Raw genomic sequence first — 24,166 nt, 5'->3', positions numbered from 1 at the left:
TGGGGAGACAAGTTGACCTAAGTAAAGCCATTTTGGTATTTAGGCTGACCCTTAACCTAAAAGTCAGCAGGTCATAAAAAGTCACAAGATCCCACTCATGGAAGACCACAAGACCGGACTCCCTCTGGCAGTAAAAGTCATAGAGGCTGGACATTCTTAAAATTGCTCCCTGTGGGTAATTCCACAACCCTAAGACAACAGAGAAACTAACCGCTCGGTGTAAATGATAAACTTGAAGTTTAGGAATAAGCCCCTCCCGTACGTTAGCTGATTTTGAAAAACTTATAAAACCTTTCTTTAGAGGAGGAGGGGGGGGGGGTTCCTCTTCCTCACCTGGGAGGAGAGACGGCTGCTTTGTCCGGAGAGTAGCTCCCTTCTCACTTCTATGCTATCAAGCACCTTTGTCCCTTTCTCTAAATGGCTTGCCCTGTAATTTTGTCTCCGCAAAGCCAAGACCCCGCCTGGCGGGTGGCCTGAGACCCTCCCTCTGGGCTTCCACCGGCCTGCATCCAGGAGAAGAGACCAGAGACCGCGCCCGCTGTGTGACAGACTGCATCCAGGGAGGGGCCGAGAGGGGGAGCCCGTGGGTACGGGACTCCCGGGTTGGGGTGGGGTGGGGTGCGGGTCCTGTCAAAGAACTGGGATGAGGCCGCATCCGTAAAGGAGTGCTGCATGAACTTGGGACTGCTCAACACCGAGCTGAGGAGTTAGACCTTAGGAGCAGTCTCGCAAGCGGCGAGAACTGAGTCTTTGTAAATATATCAGTAAATATTTACACCTATCACCACCATCCCTAGGAGACCTTGTGTAAAGGCAGATATTTCTGTCACTGATTATCTAAGGACAGTTTAGGCTACAGACCTCAAGCAGGGGCAACCTGGGTTCTGGTGCTGGCTTTGTCACTAGCCAGCTGTGTGACTTTAGAAGAGTCCACTAATCTCTCTAGACCTGTTTCTTCAAACATAAAGGATTGGGCAAGAGGATCTCTTCAGATTCTTCCTGACTCTAAAATTCTAAGGCTCTATGATTGAACAAACATTTTATTTATGGACTACAAATAGCCAAACCCTGTGTTGGTTGCTATGGGGAAGGGGAGGGGCGGTTGAGAATAAGGAAGAATGCGCTTCGTCTGGTGGAGGTAAAATATAAACGTATAAAATGTTTAAATTACAATGAAATACTCAATAACTTGTACCAACATGAATTTAGAGTGCAAACATATGCACTGAGTGGAGATTAGTTCATCTGGAAGTGAAGAGTTCCCGATCCTAAAGTAGAGGGGTGGCTGGAATCAGGTAACCTAAGCCGGACCCCTGAAAGGCCTCACCACAGCCCCTGAACAGGAGGAAGAACCCCCACTGTTTTGGACACAACAAGACAAAGGCAAAGCTAGCCAGTGCCTCAGGATCTATACATAAGGCTAGTTTGGAGCCTTGTTATTTTGCATTAAAAAAATATATTTCTATTTTCCCCCATTTGTATGTGGTGTGTTTCTCATTTCCCCATCCACACTACAGAGCTGGACCCTCATCTATTTCTGTTCTGCAGTAACAGAAAAGAATGGAGAAAAGTTTCCAAGACATTATAAAGGAAGAATTGATAGGATTTGATGATTAATTGGGAGGGTGAAAACTAAGGAGGAGAATCTAACAAAGGTAGTTCAAATGTTTTAACCTGACAGGGAAAATCCTGCGCTAAGCAGGTGAAGTTGGGAGGGAAGGGAACTGATTTTAAGGGGAAAATACTGAGGCTGTTTTTAATGTGCTAAATTTGCAATGAAATCTGGATGGTGGCAGTGGTAAGGAGTGGGGAGATGAGTCTTGGCACTTCATAATCTCCCCTCCTTTGGTATGGACAATGGACATTTATCTGATCCTGTTGTGTAAACACAGCTTCAAATCTCCTTCCAACCAGCACCTCCTATAGAGAAATTAGGGAGCCCCTTTTGGGTCAAGACATCCTGTGGAAATGGTTGGAATACCATTTTGCCGCCTCTTGGGAGCTGCTGTGTCCCTTTATTTAAAAAACAGATTTATCCAAATGTGAGAATTTAATGCCCAAAGAGGAACCAGTAAGGAGATGTAGAAGGCAGCAGCACTCAGCAAACAGGACAGCCATCCCTTCAGTACCTAAGCAGACAGAATTGGAAGATGTTTAGACCCATATAAAAACAGGCTCTTAGGTTCAGTTCAACCCGATAGTCACTCATGAGAACCCATCTGGTGCAGACTTTTCTTTCTCTTGTAAGCCATTTCACAATGTGCTTTATCCTCACATACAAAGGCGGGGAGGGATGGGGAGGGAGCTACATTTTCCAGGGTGTAAAAAGTTGTAATCATGCACTCCACAAAGAGTAATCCCACTTACCTGACCGCAAAATATTTCAGTCAAATAAACTTTTCTTCCCCCTAGCGCTGTGTAGTCAAAGTAATTTGGTAGCTAGACTGATACTTATCCTTTTTCAGCTGATAGCCCTTGCACAGTGTTAACACAGCCACAAGTGGGTTAAAATAAAAGAAAGCCATGGAATTACTCACCAACAACCCTGGAGGTTGTGGCCCCTAGTTGAATAAAATGGTTTGGCTTTTTCTTCCTAAATCTTGAGAACTCTCCTGATAATTTGCTTAGTATCCAAACTGACTAAACTCAGCATACTTTAAAGATGAGAGAATAATGCTCCTTTTGGAAAGAGACTGCCAATTTGAGTGAAAAATCAAATGTGTAACACAAACTGCAATCTCAAAGCCCTCTAAAGACCTCATCCTGCTCTCAATGCCAAGCTCCTCCAACCTGCAAATTATCAATCCAAAATGTAGCTTGGTTGCAAAGGATTCTTGCAAAAAAAAACAAAAAAACAAAAAAAACCAAAAAAAACAAAAACCAAAAAAAACCAACAACCACCCTGCTAAATACTAACACACCTCTGAATCTTGCTTATCAAAAATCATGACTGCAAGCATGGAAAAGAAGAAAACCATGTGAAAACCAGATTACATTTGACTTTAGTTAACAGTAAATCACATCTAATGTTCAATCTTAAAGCAAAAATGATGGGGGAAATGGATCTGTTTGGTTTTTTGCTTGTTTTGGAACGTACGTGAATAATTATTACAAATACACGGTAAAATCTCTAGCAACAACACGAGGACCAGGGTTTGAATTTTTAGCGGCTCCCCGAGGGAACAGGCAGTAGAAAAAAGAATAAACAAGTAACAATGCAAGAATAAAGCCCAGAAACATCACAAAAGGGCTCAGAGGTATAAGGGAAACCATATGAAAGAAAGGGTCAGAGCAGGAAACCCTATGAGGAAGCAAAGGGGAAACAGGAACAGCTAGACTAGAATGTACATTGAGAAGCCCAGGACAATCGCTGAGCTTTTTGTACTTGGATAAGCTAAAGAATGGCAGGTAAGAGTGAATAGCAAGGGAAAGAAAACTGGATCAAAGTTTCTGGGAGACTGAAAACTGGATCAAAGTTCTCTAGTCATGCCTGGAAATTAAATCTAGAAATAAAGGCAGTGACACCTATATGGAAAGCCTCATTAAAGACATTTGTGAATGTCTTATTATGCCAGAAATTGTTGAAGGCTCAGGTAGTCAGTTTTAAGGTATAGATGGAATATACCCATTCTCTTTAGCCTTTCTACACTAGGGGCTGGAGTTTGAAATTAAAGTACAAAGAACAGAAGTTAAAAAAAAAGTTTTTTTTTAACTTAAAGACATTTTTCTATGACTCTCTCCATTACTTGTCTATGAAGATGATGCTGACCAGTCAGGCATCTTGAAAGGATCACACGCCTTATGAGTTTTAGAAAGGTCAAGGAACTGGTCCTTAAAAGTTACTGTGTGATTAGGCCTTACTTTCTACATCTTTTCAGTGAGTGGTTGAAAGAGATGGCCTCTTCACGGGAGTTAGGAAATGAATTAAGGGGGATGCTGAAGCCTGGCTGACACTCTCAGATGGGCCCTTTCAGGTTACCTGGTATTTAGCACCGCCAAGAATCCAGGACTGAATTTTCAACTTGCATATTCGGACACTGCATTTTTATCATTTCACCTACAGGGGACTGATTCGCATGGATTCAAAATGGACTAATTTGCTGGCTGGGCCTCTGGTCTGTTCACTTTCTCTGTCTAGAGGGGAGAGCCCATTGCACACAGGCTGCCTCTCTGTTGGTGGACAGAGACTTTCAGAAGCAAGGTTGCCCGGGGAGGAGGGAACTAGACCAGCAGTTGGATATTCTGTGGAGGGGAGCAGTTCCTCCCTCTCTCCTAGGCTGTAAAATCTCCTGCCTGCCTCTGCACACACACTCTGCCCTCCTGCCCCTTAGTTATACTCTTCTTTGCTGCCAGAGTGATCTTTTCAAAACCCAGGTCTGGTCATTGCAAAATACTCCTCCTCCTCCTCCTCCTCCTCCTCCTCCTTCTCTTCCTCCTCCTCCTCCTCCTCCTCCTCCTCCTTCTCTTCCCCCTCCTCCTCCTCCTCCTCCTCCTCCTCCTCCTCCTCCTCCTCCACCACCACAGTGCAATCCTTCAGAGGCCTCCAGGTGTTCTGAGAAGAACCAAGCTCAAATGCATGGCGCTGGGTATGGTCAGTCCCTGGATGTCCTCCCCAGCCTCAAGCCATCACTCCACCTAACAGGACTGGCCTTTCTGACCACCATGCTCCCTCTTGCAAAAAGACTTGTGCACGCACTGTTCCCTCTGGCTGGGACACTCTTCCATCCCCTTTTCCCCACGTTAGTTGTTTCTCATCCATCAGCTCTCACATTAGGGGCCATTTCCTCAGGGAGGTCTTCTCTAACCCCTATGACCAGGTCAAGTCTCTCTAGGGCAAGTTCTCTTGGCTCCTTGGCCTGAGCTTTTATGGCACAGAACAATGACACAGTTAACGTTTATCCACGTGAGTATTTCATTAGATTGTGAGCTCTGTGTGGGCAAGGGCGATGTGTGCTTTTGCTCACCATTGTGTCCCTAGCCAGCCTGGCTCAGTAAATGTTTGTTGAATGAATGAATGTTAATAAATTACCTTTGTCCAGCTTAGTAATTCATACATTCGGTCAACAGAACCTGACCATTGAACAATAGTGGTTCTCCATCTACACTTGAACATGACGATCAGAGGACCTTTTCCTGCTGGACAATGTAGGAAACACCATGACACTTTCTTATTAATTAGCTCACCTTTTTCCTCTTTTTTAAAAATGCTTATTTATTTTGAGAAAGAGAGAGTACACACAAGCAGAGGAGGGGCAGAGAGAGATGAAGACACAGAATCCCAAGCAGGCTCCATGCTGTCAGTGCAGAGCCCAATGTGGGACTCAATTCCACAAACCGTGAGCTCATGACCTGAGCAGGAATCAAGTGTCCGATGCTTAACCCACTGAGCCACCCAGGCACCCAAGCTTACCTTTGTATTTACATCAGACAGGCTTTGGCTGTGATATTATCTCACACAAGATGCAATTAATTGGATGAAACTGGGACTCGGCCTTGAAATCCGCCATATGATAACATTCTAAGTTCTCACAGCTTTCAGAGTGCTTCAACATTCCTCACTTAACATGCATGACAAGGCTATGAAGTTTGCCGACTGGATCTTACAGATTATGGACTGAGATTCCAAGACATGAAGAAATTTGCTCAAGGTCCCGTGGCTTGTGAGGCCCTAATCTAATCTCACCAAGAACATGTTTATTTTTAACTTCGTACCCAAATTCATGAGTAACAAACCCAATACGAGGCTAAGAACCTAACATGCACTAACCATAAAATTCTATCATTCATCTCAGTTCTAAAAGTTTCTGGTTCTATGATTTTCTTATTAATTTGTAATTACTATAAGGACCAAGGGGAGGTGGCCTACTTGTGAGTGACACGTACCTCTTTAACAGGTCACTCCAAAGTCTGATTCTCTAGGGATGTGTTCCAAAATTGGGTCTGTTCACACATAATTCTATAGAATGAATTAGTTAATCCCAATTCTTCCTTTTAGTTTCTGTAACCATTCAGATATCTTCCAAAGGACTAACATTAGTGAAAAACTGACCCCTTCCCTGAGGTGCCTGGTTAAAATGCAGGTTCTGATTCAGTAGGGGTTGTGGTGGAGACTGAGATCCCGCATTTCCAAAAGCTCTTGCAGGACTCCAATGTTGGTGGCCTCCAGACCCCACTTTGGGGACAAAGGCATTAGAAAAAAAATTTTTTCTTTACCCTGGAAGAATATTACACGGAGTTAGGAGTTAAGATATCCTCCTCAAACTTAAAAATGTTTTCATTTTACTTTTTAATTTTATATTCACCTGCCATACTTGCATTTTATTTTGTAACGAATGCTATTCTGTATCAAAAACTTTTTAATGAACCAAATGTCTGGTCCTTGTAGGAAAGCATTCCTTAAAATTAATCGAACTCCAGGTGTGAATAAGCATTTAAGTTTTTGCTTTCACTCTTGCAGAAAGAAAAATAATGAGCTTACAGTTTTTGGAAACATTTCATTATTCTGACTAGCATTAATGGCTTCTGAAGTCTAAATAACAGGTTGGGCTGAGGACTCAGAGTATGACTGGGGGTCTCTCATACTCAAACCTTTTATTATCCAATAGGAAATGCCTTTTTCATCAGGCGTTACTGATCACATATCAGAAGGAGATGAAAAGACTAAAAATGAGTAAGGGGTGTTTAATATTCAGGTTGTACAGGAGCAGCAATAGTCACTAAGAAGAACAGATGAGAAGTAAGACTAGAGATATTTCCCTCTGCCTATCTGCTGATTCTGGAGAAAGAAAGCAAAGGTCTAGCTTCATGGCAGCCACATCGATGACCATTCCCATGAGTCCTTGTTATTGACTTTATTTATGCTTTAGTTGGCTTCAAGGCTTATTCCATCATAAGGTCAGGGTTGAGCATCTCTTAACCTCAAGAGAGACATCCTTCAGTCCCCAAAGTGCCATTGTCTTAAAAGGGACCACCATCAAAATCACAGGGATTGCATTTCTAGGCGCTGCTCAGGTGCCTTCAAATTTGAGAGCAATCCTTTAATGGAAAAACCAGTGTGGGCTAAAATGGGGCAAATGGAAATGGTCCGATCTCTCAATTGCCTCCTGGAATGGCATCTAGGAAGATGGAAAAGCTAAGTCTAATGGAAAAGGGAGTCTGGCTCCACATGCTGGGATGAAAAGAAGGATGAGCTGTTTCTGTGGCCAGCTCTCCAGTCTAGGCCTACATATCTCTCATAGCAATTACGTGAGCACTTCTAATAAGTCTCCCACTCCCACTCTCCTCCAGTCTACTTAATGCAGTGCTTTTTGATCAATATCCCCACACATCAATGCTCAAAACCCTCAGTGGCTGCCCATTACCCACAGAATAAGGCACAACATTTTATCTAGGTGTAATTGAAGGCATTCTGCATGTGACTTTCACTTGTTTATCCAAACTTGTCTCTCACTCCTCCTCGACACAAGCCCACGATTCAAGCCAAATTATTTTAAGTAATGGCTCCAAGTTACCTAATGGCTCCAAGCTTCCATTTCCTCAATGTGGACCAAAATAATAACTGATCTTACTGGGTTATTGTGAATTAGGTTAGTTAATACATATAATATGCTTAGCACAAGGCCTGGAACATGGAAAGAGCCTGTAATGGGTTGGATGGTGCCCCCCCTGCCCCCCACCAGAAGATATGCCCATGTCCTAATTCCTAGAAACTACAAATGTTACTTTATTTGGAAAAGGGGTCATTTGAAGATGTAAGTAAGGATCTTGAGATGAAAAGATCATCTCTAATAAGAGACACGGGGTAACTAGACAGAAGAGAAGGTCATGTGAGGGTAGAGACAGGTTGCCAAGGAGTGCCAACAGCCAGCAGATGCTGGAAGAGGCAAGAAAAGGAATCTCCCCTAGAGCACAGTTTTGCCAACACCTTGGTTTCAGACTTCTGCCTTCATACGTGTGAGAGAATAAATTTCTGTCGTGTTAAGCCACTATATTTGTGATAATTTATTATGGTAGCCACAGGAAACTCATACGGGGCCCATTATATTTTAGCCATTATTATCATCAATTAATCCCCAAATGTGCCTTTCCTTTTTCCTCTCAGCATCATGTTTTATCTCACTGTTCTCCTTGTCCAGCACATTACCTTGCAATTAGAAAACAGAATAAATATCTATTGAAAGAAAGAAAAAGGGGAGGAAGGAGGGAGGAAGGAAGGGGGAAGGGAAGGAAGGAAGGAAGGAAGGGGGAAGGGAAGGAAGGAAGGAAGGAAGGAAGGGAAGAAGGGAGGGAGGGAGGGAAGGAGGAAGAGAGGAAGGGCATACCGCTACCACTTACCTGGTGTTACATGCCCACAGTAGCTTTTCTCGATGGTCTTATTCCATCAACTCTAGCACAGTGCCAAGAACAACCATTTGATACTTGTCACCTGCTGTCCTGTGGTGTAACTTTGTGTGTCTCTCTCTTCCCAAAGCTTCTTGAGAACAGGGATTATTTCCTTTATCTTTCTATACCTTCAGGGCCTGGCAAATAGTAAGTAACTCAAATCTGTGGCCATCATAATAATCCCACCATCAAAAACTGCCCACTAATTTGCTAATTTGTCACTCGTTCTAGAGTTTCCGCACACCCTAGCATTTATCATATCCTTGTCAATGCTACCAGTTTGCTCCTTGTGTCAACTGCCTTTCCCAACTGGCACAGAACCTTCTAGTTCCAATATATTTCAAGGAGCAGCAAGTGGTAGATGGGCTTGAACAGGTTAATTATTCTGCTGGGTAGACTTGTGCTGAATATAGGCCCATGCCTCCATGCCTGAAAAGTTCTTCCTTACACATACAGAGATGGTTTCCTGATGTTTCTCACAGTGGAATTACTCTGTTATTTGTTCACTTGTGAGTCTGTTTTCTGTGTGACCCACATAATTCCCTGTTTGGGTTGGTGAACCCCTAAACTGCAGGGAATCAACTCAGCCTTAAGCTTCTCCCATCTGATGACAATTATTCTCATGACTCAATGCATGTCATTCTTTTTTTTCCCTCCACATAGTCCAGAAACGCAGAGACTGACCACCACTTGTTAATGTGATGTCAGATTGACTTAAAAAAAAAAAAAGTCTCCTTATTTGGACATATTTTCAAACTTAGAAAAAGTTTCAAGGGACCCCCATATACTCTTTACCTACATTCACCTTTCGTTGACATTTTATCCCATGTGCTTTAGAATTTGCCTTCTTTCTGTCTTTCTCTCTCTTGAACCATGAGATGGTAAATTACATACATCAGGATCCTTCACCTCTAAATATTGTGTGCATTGCCTAAAAACAGGAATATTCTCAACATAACCACAGTACATTTACCAACTTCATAAATTGACATTGGTACTGTCCAAATCCCAATGCTGTCAGTAGATCTAACAATGTCTTTTATGGCATTGTCCACATCTCCCCCCACCCCCATCTTATGTCGAGCATAACGTCCCTGCAGTTTGTCGAGCATTTGGTTTTCTTTTTCACCTTAGCTTCCTTTAATCTGGAACATTTTTACAGCCTTTCTTTGTTTCTCATCATGTTTACATTTTTTAAGAATTCAGTTTCCCTGGTCTTTTTTTTTTTTTTTTAAAGAACATTTTCATATTGCATTTGTCTGATGTTTTGTTTATACATTCTTGGCTGGAATATTGCAAGATTAACACTTTGTCCTTCTAAGGGTATCACAGCTAGAGGCACACAATGTCCATCTACCCTTATTGGTAATGTAAATTTTTCTCATGCATCAAGGTATTGTTCAATTTTCTCTACTGTATAATTAATTTTTCCCCTCCCTTGAACTAATAAAGCAGTCTTTGGAGAAATACTTTAAGTCCAAGCAAATGTCTTGCTCATTAACATTTCTCCCTTAGATTTAGCATACATTGATGGTTCCTGCCTGATTCTATCTTTACTCTGATGATTGCCAAATGATGATTTTCCAGCTTCAGCAATCCCTCTGCGTTTACCAGTTAATCCTTCGTATTCTAGTTCTCTATTACCTATCTATCTATCTATCATCAGTAAGGGGACTCATGAATCCTATTTTTTCAGTGGCTTATAATTCATCACTATACTTAATTTTGGTGCTGAATTTGTCCCAGATTTACTCAGTGGGAACCCTCCTCAACCTGGCTCCTGAGTCAGACAGATATTTTTAAAAGGTTTCTGGTGGTGCCTGGGCAGCTCAGTTGGTTGAACATCCAATTTTGGCTCAGGTCATGATCTTGTGGTTCATGGGTTCAAGCCCCGTGTCGGGCTCTGTGCTGACAGCTCAGAGCCTGGAGCCTGCTTCGGGTTCTGTGTCTCCCTCTCTCTCTGCACCTCTCCCGCTCATGCTCTGCCTCTCTGTCTCTCAAAAATGAATAAACATTAAAAAGAAATAAAGTTCCTGGATTTTGATTGGAAGATAAAATACAAGACTTTAATAGTCATTCTATGCACCTTAGCACAATAGGAGAGCATGTCGTGCAGTGGTAAAGGGTTTGGAATTGAGATAGATCTGCTGTCTATTCTGGCTTTCCTATCTATAGGCAATGTTTCTTGGGTAGATTACTTACCCTCCCTATGCCTCGGTTTCCTCATGGTAGTGTGATAATATTAGAACTTACTTCACAGGGCTGTTGTGAGAATGTACGCGAGCTGCTTAGTAGAGTAACTAACACTTGATATACATGTGTTAGTGCCATTACTTAATTTCTCCATATGACAGCTCATGCAGATTCCGGGTTGTCTCAAGGACTACCGCTGCTTCCTATTGCTAACAGAAACCATCCACAAGCCACTGCAAATTCATATCTATTAAAAAATTTTTTTAGGGACGCCTGGGTGGCTCAGTTGGTTGAGCGTCCGACTTGGGCTCAGGTCATGATCTCACGGTTTGTGGGTTCAAGCCCTGCGTCGGGCTCTGTATTGACAGCTCAGAGCCTGGAGCCTGCTTTAGATTCTGTGTCTCCCTCTCTCTCTCTGCCCCTCCCCTGCTCACACTCTGTCTCTGTCTCTCTCAAAAATAAATAAACATTAAAAACAATTAAAATTTTTTTAGTTTATTTTTTGAGAGAGAGCAGGGGGAGGGGGGCAGAGAGAGAGAGAGAGAGAGAGAGAGAGACTCCCAACCATAAGATCATGACTGGAGCTGAAATCAAGAGTCAGACACTCAACTGACTGAGCCATCCAGGCACCCCTCATATCTATTTTAAAATACATTTCAAATAATTGAATTGTTGACCATTGTGGGTCTCCAAGAATCCAGAGATAATTTAGCCCTGCTTTCCTTTGGTTGAAGATGTAGAGTCTGAGACCCTGAGAGGTTCGTTGGCTGGTTCCAGGTCACCCAGAAGAGTGGAAGAGCAAAGAGGGCTGCCCAGACTCCAACGATGCGCTCTGAATGTCATTCTCTATCTCTACGGTGATCAAGCGCAGAGCTCATTTGATTTCTTTTCCCAGTCTAAGGGGTATTATTCAAAGCATCAGTGGGAAAGCATCTCATTTTCGGCATGACTCATCCTTGTTCCAAGATTACCATGCTCCACTTTCATTCTTTGCCTCCCACTCAGTTTCACATCCAGCCAGAGTCCTGAGAGTTGTGCCCTCTCCATCCCCCCACCCCACCCTGCTCTCTCCCCTCCCCCACTGTGCTTTTACCTCCTGGCCCAGCCTGCCTCACCATCCTCAGATTCCACCGGTCACTTTTATTGGACTCTGGTTTAAGAAAGGCATGTCTTCCTGAAATACCGCTCTGATCTATGTTGAAAATAGAATAAAGAAATATACTTAAGTTGCAGCAGATGTACAGAGACAAGTGTTTGTCCATATGCTTCCGACATTCCAGTAAGGTCCAAGCATTATAGCAAAAAGCATGTATTTCTGGACATATATATTTTATTTCAACCTCCTCCAAAAAGAATGAGGGATTCTTCTGATGTGTTGGGACATTGTTGAACAAAATAGAAGGGAATACATGTGCTGCTGGCTAAGGCTTGGGGGAATCTTTTTATTACGCCAAGATTTTCAGTTTTGTGCTGTTTTTTCAAACACGCTCTGACCTGTATAATTTGATCTTTGCTTACATTAAAATGCTAGTAAAGTACTGAAATATTTACAGATAGAATGATATGATGTCTGAGATTTGCCTCAAAAATAATCCAGGATGTGGGAAAAAATGGATGAGGGGAAAGGTGAAGCAAGATTGGCTATAGATTGATAAAGTCTGAAGCACAATGATGAGTACATAGTGTTTCTGCACCTTTTTATATGATTGAAGTGATCTATAATTAGTAGTTTTAAAATTCATTTGAATTCTCACAATTTGCTTCCCCTCCCCGCCTCCTCCACCCTCCCCATTTCTGTTTGTTTGTTTGTTTGTTTGTTTGTTTGTTTTTTGCTCTGCTTCTTCCAAATCTGTCATTTCTTGAAAAGCCAGCTCAAGCTATACACTCTTTAATAAAAGCTTCCTGATTACTTTTATCCACAAAAACACCAACACTTCTTAGCACCTAAATGTGTGTTGCCTTGCATGAGTCTGAGTTACTCTTGTAGCCTGACTGGTCTGGACACTTGTTAAGGGCAGAGACCAAACTTCCATTTTGGGGTAAACCCCAAACAGCCTGGTCTAAAGCTGGGCTCAGTCAGTGCTTCCTAATGGATGCACATGCTTGCTGGTAGATTGGAAGAGACTGGTGAAAAGTGTTCTGAAGGGTGCCACTGTAAAGAACAGGCTATGTATTTGCCATCATTTTTTCTTTAAAGCTCTTCTGCAAGGTTCGAGATATCTCATTTTACCTTTAGGAAGAAGTGTCTTAAGAGAAATTCTTCTCCCAATTGAAGCATTTCATGTTAGGTCCTCATTCAAGAACAAGCAATGCAAATGCCAGTGGATAGTTTACCCCCAAAAGAGACTTAATGAAATAAAACCCGATACATGGAATTAATCTCAGAACTCTGCATCTCCTCCCACTGCAATAATTGAAGGAGGCAGTAGGGTGGGAAAATATCAGGAAGAAAATTTCAGTTGTTAGCTTTCAAAATTTTGCCTGGGGAGCCACATAAGAACCATCTCATTTTAGGCTTGTCCCTGCTGGTTTAATGCAGGGCCAGAGCCAAATTCAAAGGGAGTCTCATTGAGCTGCATGTGCTTATTAGTTCCTTCTCACACTGGTCTTTCAAAATGCTTAGAACTAGTGCTTTTTCAGACGAGGGGAAGAACCACTAGAAAGTTGGAAAGAGTCCAAGGAAAGTTTCTCCATCTTTCTTCTCCCATTGGGAAGCACAGGGAAATCATCCCTGTGGTGAAGCCTTCTCCCATCTGTTAGTCCTCCTGGAAAGGAGGACTCCACAGCAGCCCTCTGGATCAGAGTTTACTTCAAGAATAACCCTGCAGAAGCAGAAACAACCCTCCCATCAACCCAACCTGAAAGCCTTCACCCCGCAGTTGCCTGTGGTCACGGATGCTTTTGTTCAATATCTTCTGCATTTGCATCCCAATGATTTGTCTCTCAGCCTTCTCTTCTCCAGGGAAAATAATCCCTGGAGAGGATGGATTAGGGAAGTACAATTGTCTGGCATTCAGGCAGAGCAAAAAAGAGCCAAAGATACAGAATAGTCTTCCTTTGCCTGCTGGAGTTCCCCACAGAGCCTCTCCAAGTGGGTCTTTCAAGACTTCCCCTGAGCTGACTCTTCAACAGAACAAGGGAGGCCTCACAATAGAGAAATGCTATTCTCTTCATTAAACACAGCTTGGGAAGGTAGAAAGAGTAACAGCAAGAGAGAGTTTGTTGAGACTTAAGGAAGAGCTTCAGGAACGAAGAGGTTGGAGGAATCGCGAAGCCTTTGCCCCCAGACAATCATTAGTCTTGGACGGTTTCATTGTTCACCCACAGCGGAGCAAGTGAACCAAATGACCTCTTGAAATCCCTTCCAGCTATAGTGTCCTTTGATTCTAGAAACCCAGCGCGTGTTCCTTCTGCTCTGGTTGTACTCTGAACTCCATGAGAGTGACCTTGGCTGGGCTTTAATCACTCAGTCTTTAGATTTCTTCAACAGTAAAACACAGCTGGTTATAATGGGTGACAAGTCCCACTGTCCAGGAGGCAGTATGACTTGTAGTTACCAGATTTCTGTTAACCAAGGTGGCACTTTTGAGCTGGTTGATAATGGCACCTGGCTAAGCTCCTACGGACAGGCTCAGTGTAGAGAGGTTGGGTGAGTGCTTCCCAGAGTAGCCAAAGAATGTTTTCCTCCAAGAGTAATGCATTTTGGTGTTCTTTTGGGTGTGCTAGGAATAAGGGGGACTTCTGTTTCCAAAAGAGAGCTCTGAAGCAGCTTATATTCCTTTTCCCCAACACCCTGAAATGCCTTCTAACTACAGGATGAGTTTAACATAAACATGATGCTGGGTATGTACTACTTCTCAACAAATACTTATTTCTCGATTGACATTGTGGGGTTCATCTCCTGCATTCATTGAAAATGCCTATAATCCAATGCTGGAGCTTTGGGAGGAAAGAGTAGAAAGGATGGCAGCAGAGAGGCCCCTCTGGGAAGCTATAGCATAAATGGTGATTTCTTCTGCCAACAGAGGCTTTGGGCTGACCATGACTTTGAGTGCCGGGTTTTGTAAACAAGCAACCACAACCACAAACCACAGGGCATTAAGAGTAAATGTGCAGCAAACAGAGGGAGACATGTGTCACGCATTTCCCTATCTTGTCTACTACAGTAGAATACAAAGGGCGAGTGGCCTTGTCTTTGAAAATGAAGGACAGATATGTCTGGCAGCTGTTACCCAAATGGCAGTTTTGTCTGTTTGGCCGTGGTATAAATCACTGAGCAGTGTTCCCAAGCATAGACTGGAGCCACACTCCATTCTTCAAGGTGGGCACTGGGGTAACAGGGTAACTAGCCGTTTGAGTAAGGATACCTACTTCTTTGTGCTTGTACTTGTGTAGTGAAAAGAACACTGGATCAGAGTCAGGAAACCTGAGTGCTAACCCTGGTTCTTTGACAGGTGGTTATTGTCCACCTTAGACAAATTGCTGTCTCTCTCTGGGTCTCAGTTCCCCGTCTGCTAATTTAGGGATTAATCGGTGATTATTCAGATGCTGGGACCCCACCCTAGACCTTTCGAAGCAACCTCCAGAAGCGGGGCCTGGAAGAGTGAAGGCGGCAAAAGCTCTCCTAGAGATTCTGGTGTGTACGCCAAAAGAAGAACTACCGGATTGAGAGGTTGCTGAATTCTATGATTCTCCAAGATTGAGAGGAAAGACAAAAAATTCAGTAGGCAGCTCCATAAAGTCGACAGTTTGTCATTTGGCTGAATTTAGGGCACTCAATCTCAAAGTGTGGTTGGGGGCTCACTTCACATTTGTGCAGTTTCTACAGGTAGGGTTTGGGCTTGGTTCTGAAAGTTTATGCTGTATAATGAGAATCCAGTGTTCTCAAGCCTTGAATACATTAAAAAATAATTAGTATAATTCTATAATTACCAGACATGACCTCACTGGGTTACCCTTATTCTAATGGAATCTGCTGAGGATGCTTAATTTTGCCTTCTGGAGATGTGATCTATAGCCTCAAAAATTCTCTCAGAGGGACTTCTGAGAGAGCTGTCCAGCTGATCTACACTCCCAGCCCTTATTCTGAGCACTTTTCCCTAGAAGGCCTTATACACATCTGTGGGTTGAGAATGGTAATGAGGTAAAGGTATCAACTGGCCAGTGAACCCAGGAGGGCCCAGACCCTGGCCTCTGGCCAGCAACTCCTTTCCATGAGATTTCTCTAAGGAAACCCATTGTCAGAGAGAACAATGGCTGATAACAAAGACTGTTTCCGGGACACGTGCCCTGACCCCCAAAATGGAACCCATGGTTTAGGCTGGACGGAGCTCATGCAGAACCCCTTTGACATAGGCACGAGGCAGCATTTCTTCCTTTATCTTTTTCCTATAAGTCACCCCCAAGTCAATCTCACTGTGTCCAAAGGAGAGGAAAGGCCATCCAACAAGAAGAGAGCACAAACAGCAAGATGGACACCAGGGCAAAAAGGCATCTGTATCACTACCAACAGCAGGGCTGGTCCAGACTGCCCACCTCGGGCCTCCCAGGTGCAGCCTCTTTGGCTTGAGAGACAGTAGAAGAGTCCAAAGAAAGAACACCAGAGACAGCCAAAGAGAAGGCAGACGCTACTTCTCCAGCAGGAGAGAAGATAAAAATGATGGCCTACCTTTTGCTTCGTGGCAACTGGGAAAGTTCTTGGGAAGAAGCTTGAGCATTCCCAAGGACGACTCTCTGGGATTGAGTTCCCACCAAGTGTACCTCTCCTGTTAAGGGTAGAGATTGTGCCATTCTCCCCTGTATTCCCAGGATGAGCATACTTGATGGCATACGTTGTGAGTCCTAAGTGTTGTTATAGATTGAATACCTTGTCCCCCTCAAAATTCATGTATTGGAGCCCTACCCCCCCAATGTGATGGTATTTGGAGATGGGGGCTCTGAGGGGTCATTAGGGTTACCTGAGGTCACAAGGATGAGGCTTTTATGATGGGATTAGTGCCCTTATAAGAAGAGACACCAAAGAGCTTGCTTTCTGTCTCAGCATGCACACAGAAGGCATGTGAGCACAGGATAGTAGCACCGGGAAGCCAAGAGGCCTCAGAATGAAACCTACCTTGCTGGCACCTTGATCTCAGACTTCCAGCCTCCCGATTTGTGAGAAATACATTTCTGTTGTTTAAGCCCCCCAGTCTGTGGTATTCTGTTATGGCGGCCTGAGCTGACAAAGACAGCGCTCAATACATTGTGTGGAATGATCGAAAGATTGAACAAATGAATACGATTTTGCTTTGCATGGAATGATAGGATGTGTCTAATAACACATCATCCAAGATGCAAAGGAGGTTCAACTCAAACAGTCCTAAGCAAAAACGGAACATGTATTGGTTCATGTAACCAAAAAATCCAAAAAGTAATCTTTGAGCACAGCTGGATTGAAAGGCACCAACACTGTCTTCAGAAATGTTTCTCTCTCCATCCCTCTGCTCTGCTTTGTTGTGTTAATTTGAACTCAGCAGCATTTCTCCAAGTTGAGTTTTGACCACCTTGGCAACACCAGTTAACAGAGAGCGTTGCTTTTCCAATACATGTAACTGAAGTTCTGCCGTTGGCTCTCTTGGGACAAACTTGGGACACATGTGCCTCCTGAATGCCCTCCCGGCCGGAGAGATGCAAGGTGTGGACAGGTTATGTGCTCCTTCACAGGGGTTGTGGGGTCAGCCTCACAGAAACCTCATGGCCTCAGGATGGGGAGGAAGGGCTCCCTAAGGACAAGCCAGACCCCCTTACCTGGATAAAGAGACTAGGTACTGCTCGGGCAAAGCACACACAGAAACAGCAGGTGTCCAGCAGGTAGTACGTGACTCTCATGGATTAATATGAACTGCAAAACCATAAAGTAAGGTTTTGTTTGTATACTGCTGGTAAGGTTAATTTTGAAGTTAATTATTCTGCTTTAATTGAAATAATTAGAAATGAGAAAATGAAAATACACTTGAGCGATTTTTTTTTAAGTTTTATTTATTTATCTTAAGAGGGAGGGAGAGAGAGCATAAGCAGGGCGAGGGCAGAGAGAGAAGGAGAGAGAATCCCAAGCAGTCTCCCTGCTGTCAGCAATGGAGCCTGACACACTGTCAGCATGGAACCAGACACAGGGCTCAAACTCATGAACCATGAGATCATGACCTGAGCCAAATCAGAAGTTGGACACTCAACTGACTGAGCAACCCAGGCCCACCCTAAAATAAGCTTGGGTTTTAATCAGTACACTTGAATTTAATTCTAAAGACTTATCCAGTAACATCCTTCTATTTTTCCTCTGCTTGTGTAAGTAATGCTCATTATAATTCTTTGCAGAAAATACAGCAAAGTATGAGGAGGAAAATAAGAACCCCTAAAATCCTAAATATATTTACTAAAGTTTTTTCTATAGTCTCCCAAGCTGTTTATCTATTCCGTATATATGCTATATATTGTGCGACCTATTTTACAGAATGTGTTTTAAGGAATATGCTTGAATGTTAAATATAGTTTCATGTTTATAGCTATCTAAATCATTGTTTTTAATAACTGCATAATATGACATTGACTTAACAAATTGATGGGCATTAAGATGGTTTCCAGTTTTTCCCTATTATAAACAATGCTCCTATGGGCATTCTTAACTATACAGCTCGACACACTTGTGAGGGTATTTCTCTGTGACAAACTCCAGAAGCGAACTTTCTGTGACAAAAGGTAGAGGTCATTTGAACTATGATGCAGATCAAAATTGGCTGTTTTTGTCTTTTGCCCATTTTTAAATTCTCTCGTTGATTTACACAAGTTCTTTACATATTAAGGATATTATCTTAGGTTGAGTTCTCCAGAAACAGACTCTGAGACAGATTCCCATGCAGGAGTTTACTGGGGAGAGCCCATGGGATGAGTAGCTAAGAAGGAGGGACAAAAAGGAGGATTAGGAAGAAGGCTTCACTCAGCTACTTCCATTGGGGAGCTCTGGAGCTAGGATGACCCTTCATTGTTCTGCCTTGAGGAAAGAGGGTGACAAGTGACAAGTGACAAGTCACTGAGGGTTGTGCCCAGGGAGTGAGGATGACCAGGAAAAGTGACTCTTTTCAGCTGTGGAGTTGAGGAGAAGAGCCTAGCTCTGAGACACCAATATACATGACCTGATAGCTGGGGACTGACCTCAATACTGGAGGCGGGCTCTGGTCAGCACTTCCCAGCATCCACTACAGATATCTTCAACCATCACATGTGTTGTACGTGTTTTCTCCACTTTGTCATTTGTCTACTGACTTGTCTATAATTATTCTTTGTTGTACTGAGTTTTTAAGAGGTTTTATATAATGAAATCAATTTTTTTTTCTTTCTGGTTTCTGATTTTTACATCATCCTTAAAAAGTCCTTCCTTACAGGGTGCCTGGGTGGCTCAGTCGGTTAAGCATCTGAATTAGGCTCAGGTCATGATCTTGCACTTTGGAGTCAATGTCACCAGAAAAGCATAGGTGATCCTGGGAACCACCACTATTATTCTCAAGGGTCGTCCACTGTCTAGAATCTCCTCATTCTGGCACATAGTTCGGGGTAAATCATGGGGTAAATGCATCCCATTAGGGAACTGGAATCTCCAGTCTTGAGTTGGAGACAAGATTGCATTTTAGGCATGAGGAACATACACAGTGCAACTTCCTTCAGTAGTTACTTCCAAAATGTATCAATCCTCACCATCTGCACCATCTAACCAAAAACTTGTTTTAAACACATTTTAAACACATTTCCTCTTAGCCTTTCCTTGAAATGACACTAGCAAAGTCTTGCAAAACTAGAACTACTTGTTCACAGCCAGCCCAGAGCAGGGTGCTTTCATCAGGGTAGGTGATTCCAATTATGTTGTTTATCCACTTAGGCACACGGAGTCTCAGCCACCTCAGGGACTTCCTTTTAATTTGTTTGTCTCCCTTTGTTAATTGGATAAGCTAAGTGAAATGAGGTGTCTCTTATGGAAGTGCTGCGAAGAGGGAGTCATCGCAAATTTACCAGTGTGGTATTGTCCCTGGTTTGCCAATAATGAGATGGTACAGAAAAGAATCCCGTCTTCTCTTTTACACTGTCCAGCTGCTACTCTGTGCCCTACGTCAGGAGAGAATCCGTTTCCTTTAAAGGCTCCCAAGGTGCTCTGGCTTCCGAGCTTTTTATTTAAAAAAAAAATTTTTTTAACGTTTATTTATTTTTGAGACAGAGAGAGACAGAGCATGAACGGGGGAGGGTCGGAGAGAGGGAGACACAGAATCTGAAACAGGCTCCAGGCTCCGAGCTGTCAGCACAGAGCCCAACGCTGGGCTCGAACTCACAGACCACGAGATCATGACCTGAACCGAAGTCAGCCGCTCAACCGACTGAGCCACCCAGGCACCCCATCCGAGCTTTTTAATCCACCCCATAGTTTTTGGCCTATGATAGTGATCCATCCATAGGATGGTTTCCAAGTAAGACATTTATTCAGTCATCTATGCTTTCATTCAATACAAACTGAACTGAACACCTGCTTTGTGTTGGAAGTAAGACAGTACTTGTCATTCAGGTTTGTGTTTTATGATTGGTTAGAAATTACGCTTTGGAGGGGTGCCTGTGTGGCTCAGTCAGTTGAGCATTAGACTTCGGCTCAGGTCATGATCTCCTGGTTCATGAGTTCGAACTCCACATTAAGCCTGCTTCGGAGCCTCTGTCCCCCTCTCTATGCCTCTCTCTCTCTCTCTCTCTCTCTCAAAAATAAATATACTTAAAAAAAAAAAAGAAATTACACTTTGGAGATCATGAATGAAGGCTCTGCCCTCAAGCCAGTGATGAATCCAGATTTTATGGGGACTACAGCTAACACAGTTTGGGGGCCTCTTTAAGAAAAAAGAACACAAAATTATGACACAGAATTAAGCACTGGGCCATGCCAGGGGCCATGTAAGTGCAGGACCCCGAAACCTCAGCTCACTGGTTCTGTGGAGTTTCCCCTTCTGAGCCAGCCACACCCAGTTTAAACCCCAGGGATTCGACCTCGGGCAGGAGACTGAACTGCTCTCTGCTCATGCTGTCAGCTGCAAAATTAGAAAAATAGCAAGATGATAAAATACACCTCGTAATGGTACGGGGCCAGCTCCAAAGATGAGGACGAAAACATTTAGCCCCACATCTGGCCCATGATAGGTGCACAGTAAATGTTAGCTATTATTAGGCATGTCATTATCATTATAAGCCTTCACCCAGGAGGACTGCATAACCACAGAACTGAACTTCCAGAGTAGAATCTAGGAAGGAGAAAGAGAATGAAGTCCAAGTCCACACATTTGTGTCAGCCTCGCTTGCATATGGTAGATACATGACATGACCATGAGGCTCAGCCCCACGGTGCTTGCAGCACGTAGCATAAATGGCGGACGGCAGGCATCCCGGCGGACGGCAGGCATCCCGCCGGCCGCATCCAATGTATCCTTGCGCCAGGAGCTGATTCATTCTGAGGTCATGAAGCATTTATCTTCAAAAACAGTATATTAATATCTGATTGTGCAATTAAGCCAGACCTGTCTAGTTTTGCTTTCCTTGAGTGAAATATGTTCATTCAGCATAAGTGAGGATAAATACAGACAAGTTTTTTTTTTTTTTTTTTTTTTTCAACACATGAGGAGCGGATGGGTGATAATAAAACAAGAAAGGCCATTTGGAAGCTATTAAATTACATCCTTTGTATTTGCACAGCACATTCCTCTGATTCTGATGCCATGATATCCCTATAAAGTAGGTAAATATATACTTCCATGTTGCCAGTTTACAGATTTATAACTTGGCACTCTAACCATATTTTCCTTTTTTTTTTTCTTTTTAAGGTCAAAACCTCCCCCTCCCCCAAGTAATTAAATATTCTCTCTCTCTCTCTTTTTTTTAATGTTTATTCACTTTTGAGAGAGAGAGAGAGAGAGAGAGAGAGAGAGACAGAACATAAGTCTGCCAGTACAGAGCCCAAAGCAGAGCTAGAACCCACAACCATAAGATCATGACCTGAGCGGAAGTTGGACGCCCAACCGACTGAGCCACACACGTGCCCCTAAATATTCTCTTTCTTAATGCCTGTCATGGGCATCAATGCTGAGAGTCAGTTTCTCACCTAAGTCTTCCTCTCAGAGGTGAGGACAGGGCAATTGGAAAAGAAATTGATAGGGGTGCCTGGGTGGCTCAGTCAGTTAAGTGACCGACTCGGTTTCGGCTCAGGTCATGATCTCACAGTTTGTGAGTTTGAGCCCCACATTGGGCTCCAGATAGTGTGGAGCCTGCTTGGGATTCTCTCTCTCTCTCTCTCTCTCTCTCTCTCTCTGTCCCTTCCCCACTTGTTCACTGTCTCTCTTGAAATAAATAAACTTAAAAAAAAGAAAAAGAAATTGATGAACAAGTTATCAGACAATATCACTGCTACTTCTTCCCTTTGAAATTTTCTTTTTGAGATCTTAGTGGATTTTGAAGCCCGACATATCTGAAAGTCTGATAAACCAAATACAATTATGCTTCAGTTAACTAGGATCAATGGTAGCTCCAAGGGGGTGGTTGGGAAGAGGCAGTGATTTAATTACCCCGTAATTTCCAATAGCTGCCTCTAACCATGCCAAATAGCCATACAGTCTGAGCAGAAACAGCGTGCTTGCTGTGCAAACATGATTTCAAGACAAGCTTCCAGCCTCCCTTCCTAACAGATTGCTGGCCCGTAAGCCCCTCCTGTGAAGAAACTCTGACTAGCAAAGCAGACTAGAATGTTCTGGCAACAAAAGTTAATTGGATTATCCAAAAGGTTAACCAGAAAAACTTACTGTTTCAAACTCTGTAGTAAAAAATCATTCTGAAGATGTATCCATTCAGTTCCTGCCCTCATAGATAAAATGACCCTAATGTAAACTTTCATGAAGCAGGGCCAAGTCTTAGAGCCCAGCCCAATGGCTGATGCAGAGGAGGCATTCAATAAATATTTGGTAATATAATTAACTAATGAGGTAGGGACTGGAACAAAGACAGTGTTGGGCTAGCTCACGAATTTTTTTCTAGCCTTGTCTTCATCTGTGTAACTGACATGAAGCATGAACATGATACTTGAACATGATACAAATATATGATTTTTTTTAAAAAGTCCCACTGCTTGGATTCTATAAGCTTTCAAAGCATCCCTAATTATTTAGGCTCTTTTAAAGGCATCATTCTTTTAGAAGAGATACTGTTCTGTAGAAATATTTACACTCAAGTAACCTCCAAAGATGTCTCAGGTGCTTGAAGAAGACTATAGACGTGAGTGAGAAGAAGTGGGTACACTATCCACTTCCTCCCTTCATCAAGTATTTCTTGAGCATCTGCGGTGTGCCAACCTCTGAAAACTCATTGGTGAGCAGAACAGACATGGCCTCTGCCCCACAGAGCTACAAATGAACAAAATATGGACATAATTACAGCTCGAAATTAGATTCCAATAGGGACACAAGGGGGCGAGGGGTTAACTTAGTTTGGGGGGATTGTAAAGTTCTCTTTCAGGAATGACATTTAAGTGAGACTTGATACAAGAATAGGAATTAGGCAGCAAATATAGAGACTATTCCCCACAGAGGGACCAGCCTATGAGAAGAGCAGGAGGGAGAAAGAAACCTAGTGTACTCTGGGAACTTTACAAAGCACGGAGAGAAAAATTCAAGGTGAGGCAGGGCCAGCACATGCAGGCCTTGTGGGCCACGTGTGTGTGTGGAGGGGGGTATTGCCTCTGGTGCTTCCGATCCCCTTTCTTCCTCCCCAACACAACCCTAGGCAAGTTCCTGGCAGCCTCAGGTGGAGCAGCCATATTTGGCCAGGGGCTTCAGGGGACTCTGATCCCACCCCCAGCTTAAGGAGTGGCTCCTCATTGGTCTAAGCCAGTCAGGAAATGACATTTATCTGGTGAGTCTTACTGGGCTAGAGATGTGCACGTGATCTAGAGTGGCCTAATCAGATTGCAGAGAGAAGCTTAGAGTCCTTGACTGGGAAATGGTTCACTCTCTTCCACCATTCTGGTAACTCAGCCAAAGGAGGAGTCAACTTTTAGATGAAGCCAGTGCCCGGTGCAGCAGAACAGAGAAGTAGACATAAATGTGGGTTTTAAGTAACCTGACTGAGCTGCTGAATCAGCCAACTCCAAAGCCTGCCCGAAGTCACCCGTATTTCCCTGTTGGTTAAGATCCTTGAATTGCCTTGGATTCTTTGGACATTCCATCCCAGTTCCCCTAACTCTCTGATAAATCTCACTACATCTCTGCTGGGTCCCCTTACACCTAATAATCTATAAATCTCTGCAAGGTTCCACTCTTCCTCTCTGGAAGCTCTCACCCTCTGCCATGGCTTCCTTCTTTAGTTGAGGATCTGCTTACCAGTTGTTGGCATTTCCTTGTGACATCTCTTCTAAGTGATGGTCCAGCTTGGATACTTCCAATAAATTCACTAGTAATGCAAATAAGTTCCAAAATGATATATCCTTTCTTCAGAATGAGCAGCTACTCTTGATTTCCTGACTTCGGAAATAGTTGCTTACAATGTGTAT

The sequence above is a fragment of the Neofelis nebulosa genome, chromosome 15 (genome assembly GCF_028018385.1).
Source record: "Neofelis nebulosa isolate mNeoNeb1 chromosome 15, mNeoNeb1.pri, whole genome shotgun sequence".
In the NCBI taxonomy this organism is placed as follows: Eukaryota; Metazoa; Chordata; class Mammalia; order Carnivora; family Felidae; genus Neofelis; species Neofelis nebulosa.
The sequence above is the reverse complement of the archived record's forward strand: the minus strand, read 5'-3'. Positions refer to the sequence as shown.